At 36.2% G+C, this 18,517-nt stretch overlaps 1 protein-coding gene and 1 long non-coding RNA gene across 2 annotated transcripts in view; one reads left to right on the forward strand and one right to left on the reverse strand.

Annotated features, from left to right (window-relative positions):
* The window catches only part of CNGB3 (cyclic nucleotide gated channel subunit beta 3), a 243,675-nt gene that overhangs the window by 173,025 nt on the left and 52,133 nt on the right, over nucleotides 1-18,517 (reverse strand). Inside the window, exon 4 of the mRNA XM_029923457.1 lies at nucleotides 5,841-5,943. The gene's annotated coding sequence lies outside the window, so the exon portion shown is untranslated. The remainder of the gene's footprint in view (nucleotides 1-5,840; nucleotides 5,944-18,517) is intronic.
* LOC115278969 lies at nucleotides 3,739-10,724 on the forward strand. The gene is made up of 3 exons (XR_003903139.1): nucleotides 3,739-3,817; nucleotides 8,908-9,061; nucleotides 10,641-10,724. It is a non-coding gene; the product is annotated as an uncharacterized LOC115278969 (long non-coding RNA).

Raw genomic sequence — 18,517 nt, forward strand, 5'->3', positions numbered from 1 at the left:
TTTTTCCTTTTCCCCTCCTTAATGGTCCTCTGTTAACTTTCTCTTGTTCCACTTATAAGTGAAAACATATGGTATCGTACTTCTCTGTCTGACTTATTTCACTTAGCCTAATACCCTCAAGTTCCATCCATGTTGCTACAAATGGCCAGATTTCATTCTTTCTCATTGCTATGTAGTATTCCACTGCATATATAAACCACACCTTTTTTTTGGTAAATTTTTACATTTATTCATTTTTTGAAGAGATAGAGAGAGCGAGTAAGCAGGGGAGGGGCAGAGAGAGAGAGAGAGAGGGAGACACAGAATCCAAAGCAGACTCCAGGCTCTGAGCTGTCAGCACAGAGCCCGAAGCAGGGCTCAAACCCACAAACCTTGAGATTATGATCTGATCTGAAGTTAGCCGCTTAACCGACTGAGCCACCAGGTGCCCCATAAACCACACCTTCTTGATCCATTCATTAATTGATGGATATTTAGGCTCTTTCCATGATTTGGCTATTGTTGAAAGTACTACTATGAACGTTGGGGTACATGTGCCCCTATGCATCAGCACTCCTGCATCCCTTGAGTAAATTCCTAGCAGTGCTATTGCAGGGCCATAGAGGAGTTCTATTGTTAATTTTTTGAGGGACCTCCACACTGGTTTGCAGAGTGGCTGCACCAGTTTACATTCCCACCAACAGTGTAGGAGGGTGCCCGTTTCTCACACCCTAGCCAGCATCTATAGTCTCTTGATTTGTTCATTATAGCCACTCTGACTGGTGTGAGGTGGTAGCTCAGTGTGGTTTTGATTTGTGTTTCCCTGATAATGGGTGACACTGAGCATCATTTAATGTGTCTGTTGGCCATCTGGATGTCCTCTTTGAAGAAATGTCTGTTCATGTCTTCTGCTCATTTTTTCACTGGATTATTTGTTTTTCAGGTTTGGAGTTTGGTGAATTTCTTATAAATTTTGGATGCTAGCTCTTTATCTGATATGTCATTTGCAACTATCTTTTCCCATTCCATAGGTTACCTATTAGTTTTCTTGATTGTTTTCTTTGCAGTGCAGGAGCTTTTTATCTTGATGAGGTCCCAACAGTTCATTTTTGTTCTTGATTCCCTTGCCTTTGGGGATGTGTCAAGTAAGAAATTGCTGCAGTTGAGGTCAAGGAGGCTGTTTCCTGCTTTCTCCTCTAGGGTTTTGATGGTTTCCTGTCTCACATTCAGGTCCTTCAGCCATTTTGAGTTAATTTTTGTGTATGGTGTAAGAAAGTGGTCTAGTTTCATTCTTCTGCATGTTGCTGTTCAGTTCTCCCAGCACCATCTGTTAAAGAGGCTTTCTTTTGTCCATTGGATACTCTTTCCTGCTTTGTCAAAGATTAATTTGCCATACATTTCTGGGTCCAATTCTGAGTTCTCTATCCTATTCCATTGGTGTCTGTGTCTGTTTTTGTGCCAATACAATACTGTCTTGATGATGACAGCTTTGTAGTAGAGGCCAAAGTCTGGGATTGTGATGCCTCCCATTTTGGTTTTCTTCTTCAATATTACTTTGGCTATTTGGAGTTTTTTGTGGTTGCATACAAATTTTAGGATAGTTTGTTCTAGCTTTGCAAAGAATGCTGGTGCAATTTTGATTGGGATTGCATTGAATGTGTGGATTGCTTTGGGTAGTAATGACATATTAACAATACTTATTCTTCCAATTCATGAGCATGCAATGTGTTCCCATTTCTCTGTGTCTTCTTCAATTTCCTTCATAAATTTTTTATAGTTTTTATCATACAGATCTTTTATATCTTTAGTTAGGTTTATTTCTAGGTATTTTATGGTTTTTGGTGCAACTGTGAATGGGATCCATTTCTTGATTTCTCTTTCTTTTGCTTCTTTATCGGTGTATAAAAATGCCACTGATTTCTGTACATTGATTTTGTACCCTGTAACTTTGCTGAATTCATGGATCAGTTCTAGTAGGAATGAAGTAGATTTTAAATTATGGTAGTACATTTTTTAGACATGATGCTGTTACACACTTAATAGAATAAGGTGTAGCTTTATTATAGCTTTTATATGCCCTGGGAAACAAAAAGTTTTGTCTCACTTTATTATGATATTCATTTTATTTCAGTGGTCTGAAACTGAACTTGCAATATCTCCAAGTTATGCTTATACTATTTACTAGATTTATTTTTCCTGAATTAAATGTGTAATTCCTGATAATTTTTCTCTTCAGGTACTTCTATTTTTAAAGTAATCAATTACTGGGGTTGGGGGAATCTACCCCCTTTTTATGTACAAGGTCCTGTAAGCTTCAGGGCTCTTACACATCAAAGAAAATGTTTGGGTTTTTTCTTTCAGTAGAGAGTGAAAATAAGAGGTGGTTTGCTTGCATCTACCTTGAGTAACTTATACTTCCTTGGGAAGCTAAAATGGGCCATGATGTCAGAGTAGTATTCCTTTAAGCCCTCATGTTGTTTGGACTTTGCCAACCCTCCTTTATTCTGCCTTGACACTGATAATCCTGTTCTTTTTAAACATTTTTTAATTTTTTTTTGAGAGAGAGTACATGAAAAGGGGGAAGACCAGCCATAGAGGGAGAGAGGGAATTTCAAGCAGGTTCTGCACTGTCAGCACAGAGCCTGATGCAGGGCTAGATCTCAGGAACCATGAGATCATGACCTGGACCAAAATCAAGAGTCAGATGCTCAACTTACTCAGCCACCCAGGCACTCTGAGACTCCTGTTCTTTTATCATGAATATTTAAAGCCTGTCAGTATAAAAATCATATTAGCTATTTCCATATGCAACTTGAATATCAAATATTTTAGAAGAACTGAAATAGTTAAAAACATCATGTAGTCATATGTGAAATTCATAATTTGAAAAGTATGGATTTATTATAGTTATATTCATTAAAGAGTTAGGCAGCATTTTTTAGCTCAAATCATTATTCTTTTGAAACATTTGTATGAAATTTTAGATATCTGAGTATCACAGGTTTTCTTTTTGGGTTTAATTTGCTTACCTTAATGGAGTTTAATGTTACACTACTGCATTCATCTGGCTCTCTGAAAATGTGTCTGTGAAATATGCCTGTTGAACAATTACAAAGTTACAAGACACCAGGCCTTTCTGAGATTTGGGCATGAAGCCAAAAATGTACTTTTACTTCTGTTTCAACGCTGAATTTTGGAATTAAATTAAAATTTAAGTGTCTATTCATGTCTTCTGTCCATTTCTTCACTGCATTATTTGTGTCATGCGTGTGGAGTTTGGTGAGTTCTTTATAGATTTTGGATACTAGCCCTTTATCCAATATATCATTTGCAAATATTTTTTCCCATTCCATCAGATAGGGAGGGAGGCAAACCATAAGAGACTCTCAAATACAGAGAGCAAACTGAGGGTTGGTGGGGGGGTGGGGGAGAGTGGAAAGTGGGTGAAGGGCACTGAGGAGGGCACTTGTTGGGATGAGCACTGTATGGAAGCCAACTTAACAGTAAATTATATTAAAAATGGTAGTTGTTCACAAGGTACAAACTGAAATAGGGCTTTTTAAATGAATAGTATGTAAGGTGAATATAAAAACATGTTTAGTACAGAAATACATGTGAATATTATTAGAAACACAGGCAAGTAGAAAGGGCTATAACTAACTCTGGCTTCTACTCTTTAGAAAAAATTGCTGTACAGAAGGGGCGAAGCAGCATGGAAGTTCTCTCCTCTCCTCCCTGAAATGAAACTAGATCAGCACCAAACAATTTTGCACACGTAGAAAATTGATCTGTGGATAAGCACAACAATCTGCATAACTGGAGCCACAGAAGTTGGCAGGTACTGGCACAGAGAGGTGAACTGGGGGAGAGAGATGCCATGGAGGGTAGGGAGTTGTTTTTGTGAGAGAGGACAGAGAAAGGGGCAAGAGTAGAGAAAAGCACTCCTTCCAAAAGTACCTGGAAAGAGTGGAAACACAACTGACTGAACAAGAAAGGGAGAAAAAAGAATGGAGAGGGCTTCAATACCATTAGGACTTTATAAACCAGGGTCAGCAGACTTGGAAATTCCACAGCTCAAAATCTTCCAGTGCTCTGGTGGGAAGGGCGAATCCCCAGTAGCAGGCAGCGAGGTCCAAGGGTCTGTGGGACACACAGGGAGAAGTGGTTCCCCTGCTAGCCCCCTAGCATTTGGTGGAGGCTGTGTGGCCTCCCACAGGCAGGGTCCTGGCAGACCCTGGAGAATAGCCATGTTTGCTGGTATTGAAACAATGACACCAGAGTGTGGTGAAACCTGGTGCCAGCTGTGTGTGGTGATTGACCATGGTCTCTGAACCTCTGCTGCCACCTGATTGCATGAACTTTTTGGGGGCAGGCCAGCACCCAGCCAGTCTCTGAGACTCTGCATCACTGCGATGGCATTAACATTCGCAGGGGCAAGCTAGCACCTGGCCCTTGCTCCATAAGACCTTCCCCTAGAAAGTCCGAGTGGGTCCAAGCTGCAGGGCTTTCAGAATTGAGAGGTTTGGAAACACAGCCCCATCTGAGATAAAATTCAGAAGAGAGGGCCCACCTGGCAGGCTGATGGCTCGGAGGCAGACAGTGTAGAAGCGGGGAGTGGATGGAAGCCAGAGATGGAGGAAAGGTGCTTGATTCCCAGTCGGTGAGAGTGCAGTATTCCTGTGCCAGAGACTGGGAAGCTGAGTGAAGCTGTTTTCAACTCTCTTGTGCATGTGCATACACGTGCATGCATGCCACATCTACCCACCCAGTAAGCTAAACAGTGCAACCTAGCAGAGAATAGCCGTTACACCAAGCACTGTTCAATAGCGTCAACTATTAAGTCCGAGAGGACCTCCACAGGTCTCTGCCTGCTTAGTGTACGGACCATAAAGTGCTCCATAGTTTGAGTTCTTGGGGAAACTGGATGTAATTTTATTCAAGTTTCATCTGTTATCTAGTCTATTTATTCATTTTTTCTTTTCTTATTCTTGGATACATAAAGGGAAAATTTAATTTTTATTTTGTTTTTACGTAAAATTTTTTAGCAATTTACTGTTTTTAATTTCTTGTAAATTTTCTATTCTATTTTACTTTCTTCATTTCATTTTATTATAGTTTACTGTATACATCTGTTTTAATTTTAAATATTTTCCTTTTATTTCTTTTCTTTCCCTTTTTTCTCTATTCTATAAAGATTCTTTCAACAACCAGACTGAAACACACCTAGGATCTAGTTTCCTTTATTTGACTTTTTGTGTTGTTTTAAATTTTTTAATTTCTAATTTTTATTTTTATTTTATTGATTTTTTTCTCCCTCCAAATGACAAAATGAGGGAATTTACCCCAAAAGAATAGAGAAAATTGCCGTACAAACTTACTTTTTTTCTCTCTCTGCATATGAATAGACCTAGATATAGATATCTATTGAGATATAGCTATAATACTTTAGATTGCACTGTCCATGCTTTACTGCTTTTTTATTTAGTAATAACATGTCATGAAGATTGTTCTGTGTCAGTAAATATTACACTACAACTTTATTTCCTATGCCCTATTTATTGTGTAGATTTAACCAATTAATTAAAGAGATTCTTTAATTTTATACAATTTCACATGAAATGGAAATTCTAGACATCTTGACCTTTATTGGATTGTGTGAACACAAAGGAGGGATTAAAAACTGAGGAGAAAAAAAGGATTCAGGGATTAATTGTGATTGCTTGTATGCAAGATATGCTAGAAAATAAATTATATTCAACTTTTAGGTGAAAATATGATGACAGTAATATAAAATGGGATACAGCATTCTTCAGCACTAATACAGATTTAAGGAAAGTGAGCCAAAGACTCTTGCCACAAACCTGCAATTCTCACTTGGACAGGACTCTGAAACATATCCGCTGTGTGTTTTTCTTCCTTATGGTAATCTGGAGCTATTAGCCATTCTAATCTTGATGTTTAGACCTGAAAAGGTTGGATCAAAAAATAAAGATCAAAAATTTTTTTTAATTTTATTTTTTTAAAGTAGTTTATTGTCAGTTTAGTTTCCATACAACACCCAGTGCTCAATATCAAATTTTTAAAGTTGTTCAATCTTGAAACTATTTAATCATATGGAATTATTGACAAATATCTGGTTCATACCATAGTAACTGTGCTATGGCGTAAGTTAATGGTAAAATACCTTTTTTTCATTCTGAACTTCCATACTCACTGAAGGATATTATTTTTCTTAAGATAATAATTTCCAGTTTTAACAAATATCCTACATGTGTTTTTTTAATAATACATTTTGAAATTACTGGATTTAAGTATACTGTGAAATATTTCCCCATCTAAAGGTGTATGGATTCTTGCATGCTCTTCATGTGTGTGTGTGTGTGTGTGTGTGTGTGTGTAACTCTTCCACCTATTTAGTACCTTTATATATAAATATAATATAAATATATCATTTATGCAGTAACGTTATACTCATGTGGATATAACAAAAAAACTAATAAAAACAGTTTATAACGGAGAAAAATGATAAGAAAGTGCTCTGGAAGTATTGACGGGATAAGATGAATTTAATTTTCATTAAGAAAGATTTCTTAGATAAGTCAAGTTTTGAGCTATATTTTAAAGGAAGAATAAGACTCAGGTAGGCAGATAAGAGCAGTATCAGGTTTTAATAGCATAGAATTAAGGGTGAGGATGTTGGATTTAGACAGACTAGGATCAAACTTGGGCTTTTTCTGTTCTGATTGTGGTCCAAGTCCATAAATTCTCAAAACATCAGTCTCTTTATTTAAAGAAAAGAAAAATAGTACTAATGCTATCTTATAGGATTTGGGGAAGATTAATGGGATAACATTTGTGCCAAACATTCAGGAAATTTCAACAATAACTATTACTAAAATCCAAGTTCCAGCACTTAGGATGCAGGGCTTGGAACATAATAGGCCTTCAATGAATACCTGAAGATATGAAAGAAAGGTCAGCTTGGACAAAGATATAGAGGTGTGTATACAGGGCAAGGTAGGAAAATGGTGACAAAGTCTGTGGGGTTGTTCATAGGGAATTCAGTGATGGTATTGATCAGATGGGTTTGTTTTTATGAGTGGGTGGCACCAAAAAAAGGTAATGAGGGCATGAACTAGGACAATGCCAGTGAAGTCAGATGGAGGGCATAGATGTGAGACTGTAGAACATTTAAAGAATTTTATATAGCTTGATGAAGTGTGAGGGAGGGGAGAGCATGAAGATGGCTCTGATGTTCAGAGGAGAAAATATTCTAAAGGGTGGTCACAATACATTTGATTTCATTTTTAAATGTTTATTTATTTTTGAGAGAGAGAGAGAGTCACAGAATTTGAAACGGGCTCCAGGCTCCGAGCAGTTAGCACAGAGCCTGGCACGGGGCTTGAACTAATGAACCTTGAGATCATGACCTGAGTCAAAGTTGGGCACTTAATTGACTGAGCCACCCAGGTGTCCCTCAATACATTTGGTTTAAATATCAAAGGTTGAAAAATAAATAATAAATAAATATTATACATTGATACTCCAGTGGGAGCAATCTGTTACCACAGAATAATGGTACTAACACTGATTTTAAAGAGAAAACTTCTGCTTATTACTTGGTTCTTCTATTTAACATAGATGTTACTTTAGGGAAGTTACTATACCTCTTAAAACATCAGTTTCTTCATTTTTGAAAGAAAGGTGATCATATTCATAATATTTGTGTGGGTGTTTTTTTGTTTCTGTAAACAGTGAAATGTTTTACAGAACTAGAATTAATTGCTTTTGCTTGACTTCGGTCCAGAGATTTTGAAACAAGGTAGAAACTGGAGGCAGTTTTGGGAACATATAATGACAGTTGGTTTAGCAATAGAAGTTGTAAGAAGAAAAAAAGGATGAAAGATCTATGTATTACATCTACATTTTGATGGTGGAGCAAATCTGGAGACTAAATGGAGGAGAGATCAGAAAATTGGGAGAATGTAAGCTCCACTAGGGCAGAGATATTAACTGTTTTTCTTTTTGCTACTATATTTCTAATATCTAGAATAGTGCTAGGCATATAGCAAGTCCTCAGTAAAGACTCACTGTAAAAATAAATAAACAAAAGCCAGGGATTGCAGATTTGGGAATACCAAGAAAGAATGCTTAGTTTGTATACTAAAAAGAAGTTAAACAATATAGTCACTTTAATTGGAGATTAGAATGCTGATGATCTTTCAATACATCAATTTTATTTAGCTTAAGGCAGAAGGAAGCACAGAAAGAGATGAGACAGAATAAACAAGTACTGTCTAATCATCTATCAGGTTTGTAGGAAACGGAAAGTGAGTACTAGTATCGTTAGCTTGGAAGGCCAGAGAGTCAGCACTTTGCTCTTAATCTCTATAGTTCTCCCGGGTGAAAAGATTCATGCCTATATCCTTAATGGATGTCTATTGGAATGTGACTCCAAAGTCTTTTTCTCCAGCATAATTTTTTTCTCTGAGGTTCATACCTCTATATCTAGTGACCTATTCTTATCCTATTTGGATTTCATTTTAGGAAATCCCACAAACTCAAGTGAAAAAACTTGTTTGATTCCCCTAAATCACTCCTTTTTAATATATTTTTCTATTGCAGTGACTGGCACCCTGATCCACCTGTTGCCTAAGTAAGAAAATTAGCACTTCCCACCCTACTAAACATCTAACCATTCACTTTGGTTATGAGGGATGGAATCCCACATAAAGTAATTTTAAAATCTTATGCAATTTATTGTAAAAACTGAGAGAGGTTTTTTTGAATACAGGAAGATTAACAAGAATTCAAATGTTTTATCAGAAATAAGATATTTAAGATAAGAAAAGATAACTGGTGCTTTAAGATGACTGAACAATTTGAGGGTAAGGACCCTACTAATCTTTTACACTATTATTTCTCCAGTTCCTAACACAGTGCTTGACATAAAAGAAGGGCTCACTGAATCTCATCAGGAATCAGAAGACACTTGGTTATCATGGAATGGGAGGAAAAGAAACGAGACAGACCAATGAAACAGTTAACTGAACCTATAGCAAAAAGAACTATCCCATAAAAGGTAGGTGTCCCATTGATCAAAATCCCAATATCTAGAAAACAGAATACTGATACTGATACTGAGTGGAAAACTGATCTGATAATCAGATTTGCCTCTGGCTTGCTTCGTTCCCCATTTAACCACCAACCTGGACAGACAAACCTAATCTTTTTTTTTTTTTTTTTTTTTTTTTACCTTTTCCACTCTCTAGTTCATGTTCTCCCATACCTTACATTAATGATATTTGATTATTGATGATGAGTGGTCTAGGAGGTGTCATACGTATTGTCAGCTCCTTACTGTCACATTCTCTGCCGAGAGGCAAGCTCAATATAGAGACACATTACACCATTTCTCCCTCATTTTAAGAAACAGCTAAAGCAGCTGTGGAGAATGAGAGATTTATAGCTTTAAAAATCTTATCAGAAAATGAGAAAGATTAAAAACGAGCCAAGTGTTCAACTCATGAAGTTAGAAATAGAGCATTATTGTAAACTTGAATATGCAAGAAGGAAAGAAATAACGAAGAGCAGATATCCATGAAATATAGCACAAAAATAACACCAGCAAGAACAACAGTGAAGATTAACTAAATCCAAAGTAGGCTCCTGAAATGATTAATAAGATATGAAGGCCTATGGCAAAATTGATACAGGAAAAAAAGAAGAAAGAAAATAACGTGCAAATAAAATACAGAATGAAAAAGGAAAAGTTATAATCCCAACAGATTAAGAATTAAATAATATTAAAATAGCTATATTCCAATTTAAAATCCAATGTAAAACATATTTCAATATTTCATATTGGATTTTAAATATAATATTTAAATATTGGATTTCAAATATCCATTTGAAAAAACATAAAAGGGCACAAAGTTAGAAGAAATAAAAATCTGAATAAATTAATAAACCTCTAAAAATACTGAAATGGTATTCAAAGACCAAAGTTAATTCTAAACTTATAATTTTTTTGAAAATATAAAAAGTAGCAAAATATGCCAAGACTATTTTATATACTTATTAAGCTTGATTCTAAAACTGGCTAATGATAGATGTCCACTCTACTTACAAATACAGATATAAAACTCCTTAATAAAACATTAGCTATCTTAAAAAGTATATAAAAATAATACATTATTAAGTAGAATTTATCTAGGAATACAGGAGTGTATCAGTATACAAAAAAACTAAAAAATTAATTTACCCATTACTTGATAAAAGGTAAAAAAATCATAGTTATCTTAAAATTGCAGACATACTGATAAATTCTATTATAAAATCCTTAGAACACAAGGAATAGAAGACGATTTTTTCAGTTTATTTATTTATTTTGAGAGAGAGAGAGAGAGAGTGCACGCACATGGGAAGGGCAGAGAGAGAGAGAATCGCGAGCACTCTGACAGTGCAGAGCCCCAGGAGGGCTCAGTCCCATGAACCATAAGATCATGACCTGAGCTGATATCAAGAATTGATCACTCAACCTACTGAACCACCCAGGTGTTCCAAAGAGATTTTTTTTTTTAATTTGGAGAGGTTATATACCAAATTCTTATTGTAAGCATACTTGATGGAAAAAATGAACATATTCTTTTTAAAATCAGGAACAAGATAAGAATTCCTATTATAATTGCTGCTGTTTTAAACAATATTGGATGTTCTCACAAATACCGTAAGTATAGCAAAAGCAAAATCAATTAGATATAAAGATTGGTAGGAGAGAAATGCATCTGTCATTATTTACAGACATTATGATTATCTACTATATTATTTTCTTAAGGGTGGCAAAACAAATTAACACAGACCGGGTGGCTTAAAACAGTGGAAACTTATTCTATTATGGTTCACCGGACCAGAAATCCAAAATCAAGTCCAAAATCAACAACATGGTTCTCTCTAGATATTCCAAGGGAGAATCTCTCTCCTAGCTTCTAGTGGTTGCCAGAAATCCCTGTTATACCTGGGCTTATAGCCGCATTGCTCCAGTTTTGGCTTCCATGGCCTTTTCTTCATCAGCATGTATTCACATGGCCTTCATATAACAACACTAGTCATTGGGTTTGGGGGCACATCTTAATACAATATGACCTCTTTTAACTAATGTAAAGATCCTATTTCTACATAAGGTCACATGATTCTCCAATAGACATAAATTTTGGGGGTATACTATTTAATGCACTACATCTGTATGGAATAAATACTCCAACAGAAACACAAGGTAAAGTCAGAATGAATATGAAATTTCAGCAAGATTGTCAGACACAAAATCAAAATTTAACAATCAATAACATTTCTCTACACTATATCTAGAAAATACAATCACAAAATATTCACAATAGCAACAAAATGCATAAAGTTTTTAGGAATAAATATATCAAGGGATACATAACACATGTATGAAGAAGGAGATTTAATTGCAATGTTAAACTATATTAAAAAGACCTGAATAAAAAGAAAGGTTTTTATATCCTTAGTGGGTGACTCACTATTAGAAAGATATATATTTTCTTATTAAAGTATACATTGAATGCAATCCTTATCAAAATCCATCTTTTTTTTTAGAAACATGATAACTTTTATTCTATAAATTTTTTTAATGTTTTTTATTTATTTTTGATACAGAGAGAGACAGAGCATGGGGGGAGGGGCAGAGAGAGAAGGAGACACAGAACCGGAAGCAGGCTCCAGGCTCTGAGCTAGCTGTCAGCACAGATCCTGACACCGGGTTCGAACCCACGAACGTGAGATCTGACCTGAGCTGAAGTTGGAGGCTTAACTGACTGAGCCACCCAGGTGCCCCTATTCTAAAGTTTACATGAAACAATAAGATTTAGGAATAAGAAAGCTAATTGTGTAAGAGTAAAAGGAAGGGTTACTGCATGTTTTATACATCCAAATAAAAAGATAAGCACCAGGTATATTAGATTGAATACCTATGGGAAGTGAAGACAATAGGAATAAAAACTAAAGCTAATAAATACAGCAAGAATGAAGAGGGTTCTTGTTCAGACCAACGTATAAATGAGGTGAGGCTTAAAACAAGTTACTCAGTGAGCACGGAGTCCGAACAATGGCATGTTTAAAGTGAATTCATCTCCATAAAAAGGATAATACTTTTAACAGTTCTGTGAGCTGAGTCTGTATATCTCTACAATCTTTTCTCCTTTCTTCATTCCTTTCTTCTTTCCTTTCCTCCTTCCTTCCCTTCCCTTCCTTTTTTTCTTTCATCTCTCTCTCTATCAGTTTATCGATCTATCAATCTATCTCTCTAATCATGTATTTATACTCCAGGTACCACAGAATCCCTACATGAAAAGTATCCTTTTCCACATTTAATTGACGAATAACTGTTCCTCAAGGAAATCTTGTGTCTTTCTCCTTCACCTTGATGCAATCAAACTCTGCTTTGTTCTGTAGTTCTTAGTTGTCTTATCTGATGGATATTTTTCAGTCCAACTGTTGCTGTTGCAATGCCCTTCCCTTCAAAACTCTTTACTTGGTGTTCCTTCCCTTCATCTCTCTATGCACTCTCTTTGCTCCTGGCCAAATGCCTGGTTCAAAGTAAGCATTCCATAAATACAAGCCAAATGAAGAGAAGAAAAGAAAGGAAAGGAGGAAGGAAGGGAGGATGTCCTAGCTGACCATACAGGTAGGATATGGCAGAATTCACACTGAAATCTAAATATTTCAACTACAATGATTGCCGTGTCCAGGATATTATTTATTTTCCAGTTCATACAGCAAGGTCTGCATAAGCCGTTTATGGGTCTGGGTGGGGGTGAGGTGGAGCTAACTCCTTGTTTCCACATATGCCTATTCTAGTATATTTGTGTATGTCTGGGATTTAGTATATTATTGACTTGACCTTATTCTAAAAGTCTGAGACTAATTCTGACTTGAATTGGATATATGGAGTACCATAACAAATTATCATAGCTGTATCTCTTAATCCCAATAAACATGTCTTTTTAGTGATTATAGCCAGACTGATTATCTTTTTATGTTTCAAAGTAGTTACTTTGCTCCCCTTTCACTTGCATCACTGAACCACTATGATACACTTGCTAAGTGCTAGGGAGGTGCTGAGCACTGGGAATACCACAGGGAACAAAACAGACCAAGTGTCACCATAAACTAATATTGGGGGTTCAGGGATTAAGACAACAAATTAAAAATACAATAGAATATTGGATGATATTCTGCCATGGAGAAAAAGAGACCAAAGCAGTGGAGGGAGAATGAGAGAAGCAAGAGGCTATTTTAGATGGGATGGTAGGAAGACTTCTCTGAAGATAGCATTTGAAATGAGACCTGAGGGAAGTGAGAAGGTGAACCCATAAGCTCTCTTCATGTAGGAGAAGCAGCAAGATAGGAGTTTGGTTGGTATGTTTGAAAATCTGGAAGAAATCCTGGGTAATTGGAATGGAGTGAGCAAAGAAAAACAGCAGAAGATACCTTTGGAGGAATAGATACCTTTTCACGCAGTAAACTTCAGGCATGGTAAAGGCTTTGGACTTAAAGTTTGGAGGTCTTACAATGGTTTACCAGATTCTGCATGATCTGGCCTCTGACTTAGGGCAGGGACTAGGGTGAGGTTAGGGAGGCATTTAGGGACTCACTCTTAGGTTCCTGCAACCTGAAGCCTCACTTGCCTCATCCTTGACCGGCCCTGCTAGACTGTGTCTCCAAACTCAGTCTGCTAGATCTTTACCCAGGGCTCACACTATTCTAGCCACACTGACCATGCCAAGCACATTCCTTCCTCAGTGACTTTGCATTTGTTAATGCTTCAAAGCTCTGGAATATTCTTCCCCAGAATTTTGGAATGGCCTAATTCCTAATTTCATTTAAATCATGGTCAAATATCACCTCTGAAAAGGTTTCTTGATGATTCTATTTGAAATAGCATCCTCCATAATTTTTTGTTCCCTTACCCTGTTTTAATTTTTCCAACAAATGCTTGCTGCTCTTGAGATCATATTATTGTTTTTTTCCCCTACTATTAATTTTTTTCTACTAGAATGGTAGAGTCTTTGTCTTCAATTCCATTTTATTACTACATCAGTATCTGGCATATAGAAATACTCAATAAACATTCGTCAAATGAAAGGATCCAAGAAACGATATGGCTAATTTGCTTCTGTGAATAATATAGGAAGTATTAATCAAATGCTTTCTATGAGCCACACACTGTTCTGAAAACTCTAAATATATTTACTTATTTCATCCTTTCAATATTGCAGATGAGATAACTAAGGCATGAAGAAGCCAGGTAACTTGCCAAACTCACACAACTATTAGTATTAGAACTGGGTCTCAATCTAGATAACGTGGTTTTAGAAAGCAGCTCTTATCCATGTGTCACATTGTACTTTTATTTTTCATGATTACGGTAGGATGTTACAAATTAATATATACTACAATTGGCTATTAACTTTTAAAATTTGACTTTTAAAATTTGTTCTAAGCATAACAAATTATTTACATGAATGAATTTTAATATTATTGAAAGCTTTATTATGAGTTTCTGGATAAAATTATGGGGGAGGGAATACTTATTGAGCATTTATTAATTTGTCTAGGTAAGGTTGTTAGAGCAGTTGAATATTGTTTCCATTCTGGCGCATTCACTGGAAATGTATTTTTAACTGGACTATTCTTTTCTCCCCCCCAATAAGTCCAGAATGAGAGAAAAGAAAGGAGTACCTTATGTGGATAAGCTTCAGAGGGGGGTCACAGAATGAGAAACAGGGCAAGGGCTAATTTTACAAATTACTAAAAATAAGAACTTGGGAAAATTATTCTTAATAAGTGAGAGTGTTGAAATTTAAGAGATGTGTGCCAGATGGTCTGATGGAAACTCAGTACTCATTTCCCCCTCCTCTGCTTTCCCCTGAATTCTTGGTAACATTGTTCCGAATATGTGCCAGCAGGGTTCTGGATTAGATTTCACCCATGAGAGGCTCTTGAGCAAGATTTGGAAGGCAGAAGAGAAGCAGAAGCCATTATTGCTCCTGCAGGCAGGTTCATGGGCTTCAGCAGATGGGCATATGTGAAATCCTGCCAGCAATTTCCCAGCATCCTCCTGTGAATCGCCCACTTTGAGGCTGCAGGCAGCTGAGCTCACTGGTGGTGGTGGTGGTGGTAGTCTGTAAACTGCACTTCATGATTTCCCCAAAACCAGCAGAGGATTTCCCTGACTTGTGTTGCCCCACCCTCGTTGGATTTTTTAGCCTCTAATTCATTTTATTAAATTTCTGTCAGCATGATCTAGACTGACTTCTGTATTTCTGACCTGACTCCTGATTACTATTCACAACATTTTCTTGGGAAGAATATTCCATTTGATGCATGTTTTATAATTTATTTTCCTCCACATATATTTTTTAAAATGTTGGAAAACAAATGGAAACATCAATTATTGTCTGAAAATATTTATTTGGGTCTTTAAGATAAATCAATTATTCAATGATTTATACTAGATATGATATTTTTCACTTATTTAGTACTCATAGTTTCTGAATAAAGCCAGAGATTCTTCAGTTGGTAAGCACTGGCAGATTTTGTAGATAAAAGTGGAAGAGTCTTTCAAATACTCTTCAAAATGATTTGGATACAATGGGGTGCCTGGGTGGTTCAGTTGGTTAAGCATCTGACTTCAGCTCAGGTCATAATCTCCTGGTTCATGGTTTTGTGCCCTGTGTTGGGCTCTGTGCTGACAGCTTGAAGTCTGTAGCCTGCTTCAGATTCTGCATTTCCCTCTCTCTGTTTCTCCCCCACTCCTGCTCTGTTTCTAGGTCTCTGTCTCTCTCAAAAATAAATTCACATTAAAAATACTTAAAATATATTATTAGAATACAAAGGAAGATATTTGCACCATCTCCTGATTCTTCTGGTTACCTTTACTTTATACCACAGTCTATGTTACTAAAATAAGGCTAGAACTAGAATAACTCATCTTTGCATGGAACTTTAATTTACAAAGCACATTCCATATATTGCATCATTGGATTCCCACATATTTAGGTTCATCTCTTGTATGTTTCTACATTTTCATGTACTTTCCCTTTGTAGCGCTTATGTATTGCTTTTACATTTTTATGCTTCTTCCATCATTTCTAGATTTCAAACTTCTTGAAGACAGGAATTATGTTCTAGTGATGATTGTTTGCCTGATGATTAGCTAAGGGCCAAGCTCCTAGCAGATGATCAGAGGAGGCATATTTAATGAATGGATATGAGTGGCTGAGGTTGCATTGATCCAAGGTATTTTGGACTGTGAAATCCAGGACATTTTTACTATGGAACTATACATTCAGAATATATTTATGAGGCCAAAAGAATTGGAGAAATGATTGAAAAAAGAAAACAAATCACACAACATATTTCAAAGAAACTACTTGACAAAACCAACTAAAGGATCAGGGGTTCATCATTGCTTTTAACTTGTATTAACTCTAATATGCCTTTTTAGCTATATGTCCCTTAGCTCTCCAACATAACTACTCTATGCCATCCAGTAACTGTTAATGACAGGGAGATGATTAACAAAAACAATTTATGTCCTGTGCCTGGAAGACTTGACAAACACCTCATTTTAAATGGTATTTTTGAGAAATTCAGGGAAGCAGAGAAAAAGCAGTGACAGCTGGGGTGGTTTATTTTGAGCCAAATTTTAGGCAATCTTTGTATTGATAAAGAAAAGTTATTTATTCCAGAATACCACTCTATGCAAAGAGCTATACTAGTGTTGAGGAAACAAATGTGTTAAGGTGTGGTGTCTATTCTCAAGGACAACACCTTGTAGGAGAGTCAGGTATTCAGCAAGTACAATATGGTGTGCTAAGCACTGAATAGCAGACAGAGTAAATGATGGAATTTAATATTAAAGGATGTGCTGAAAGAAGTAGTCCATTGATGCCAAGCCAACAGGCACAGAATCAAAGAGTAGGAAGGACTGATGTTCCCTCTACCAATCATCTGCTTCTAAGTACAAAGTACACCTTACCCAGGAGGCCATTGTCTTGGGTTTTAAAACAGTTGGTTTAGAACTACCTGTTCCAAGCACAGAAAAAAGTCATCACTAGTTCATCTGCTCAATTACTTAAAAGGTAAAGATAAATTAATGTAAATCTCTGCCCATCCTATTGCAGGTTAGAATGGATGCATATATAAAAGAGTGTATATTCATTTAAATGTTTAATGTGCAGGTAGAGTGCTTGAGAACAAGGTTTGGAGTGAGTGGTAAATGTAGTGAAAACCAAGGTGGACTTGGATTCAGGACTTGGTTCTTTCATGAATGCAAGACAATTTAATATTTATATTTACACTTAATTGAATTCATGCAGGTGTGTATGCTAATATTACATATTTTGGCTTGTATATCTGTAGTACAGAAATTAAAAAAATTATACATCATCTTAATTATACCAGTCAAAAATTTTTGCATGATTTAATCCACTAATTTTTTTCCCCAAAGCTGGGTGACTTTTTTTTTATTTTAGTAGATGTTTCTTATAAGATAAAGCACACATTCATCCAGAATTGTTGATTGCCTAATAGAGGAGGAAAAAACCCATCCTAAATTAAAAATAAGATCCATCTACTTTAATTATAAAATGAAAATGATTACTACTACTTACTGATTACTTAAATATTCATGAGGAAAAGTCCCCAAATTTAGATGGTTGCATATTTAAAGGTAAGGGTATGTTCTTATTATTATTTTTTTTTTTTGTAATGAGATATAGTTAATCATTATCCCCATGCTGGAGCTCTGGGAGAGCTAAGAATGATGTCTTTCCTGCTTTCTGTACATTTAAAAGGTAATATGTAGCAGTGAGGAAGTTTTTCTCCTAAGTCAGATGGAGTGTGGATCAGGATGATTTGGCCTTAGACGCACAAAAATAATTCATTTTTATTCTTTTTGATTGCACATGATAGATAATTCAAATGTTGAATATCTGAATTATGAAAATTGACATGTCTATGGGACATTGATAGGTGCCCAGGGGAATTCTGGGATTGCACGAAAAGTATTGGAAGAAGTGGGAGAAAGATCCTACACACCCTGGGTGGGTTGTTGTTATAACGGCTCAATGTTAGAGCTGGAATGAATCTGGAGATAGTCAAATCCATACCATAATGTTACTGACAATAAGTTGAAGGCTCAATGAGGGGAAGAGATAAAAAGTCAGATTTAGTAGCAGAAATGAGATGAAATCAGGCTTCCAGTGTTGCCATTTAATGCCATTTCTGATATTTTGCAACACTGGGGCTTTTTTAGACTTCAAGGGTAAGAATTTCAATCCACATATCTGGCTTTTTCTGCTGGCTTCCCCCCCCCCCCATACCACTTTCTTACTATGTTCCTTGTGCTTTGCCTTGTTCCTCTTTGGCTTTAGTAAACCTGCTATTCCACTAAAGGCTTTCCTTAGAGACTGCCAACAAGCTCATTTATTAATAAACAGGATGGTATGAG

Source organism: Suricata suricatta, chromosome 15 (assembly GCF_006229205.1).
Source record: "Suricata suricatta isolate VVHF042 chromosome 15, meerkat_22Aug2017_6uvM2_HiC, whole genome shotgun sequence".
Lineage (NCBI taxonomy): Eukaryota > Metazoa > Chordata > Mammalia > Carnivora > Herpestidae > Suricata > Suricata suricatta.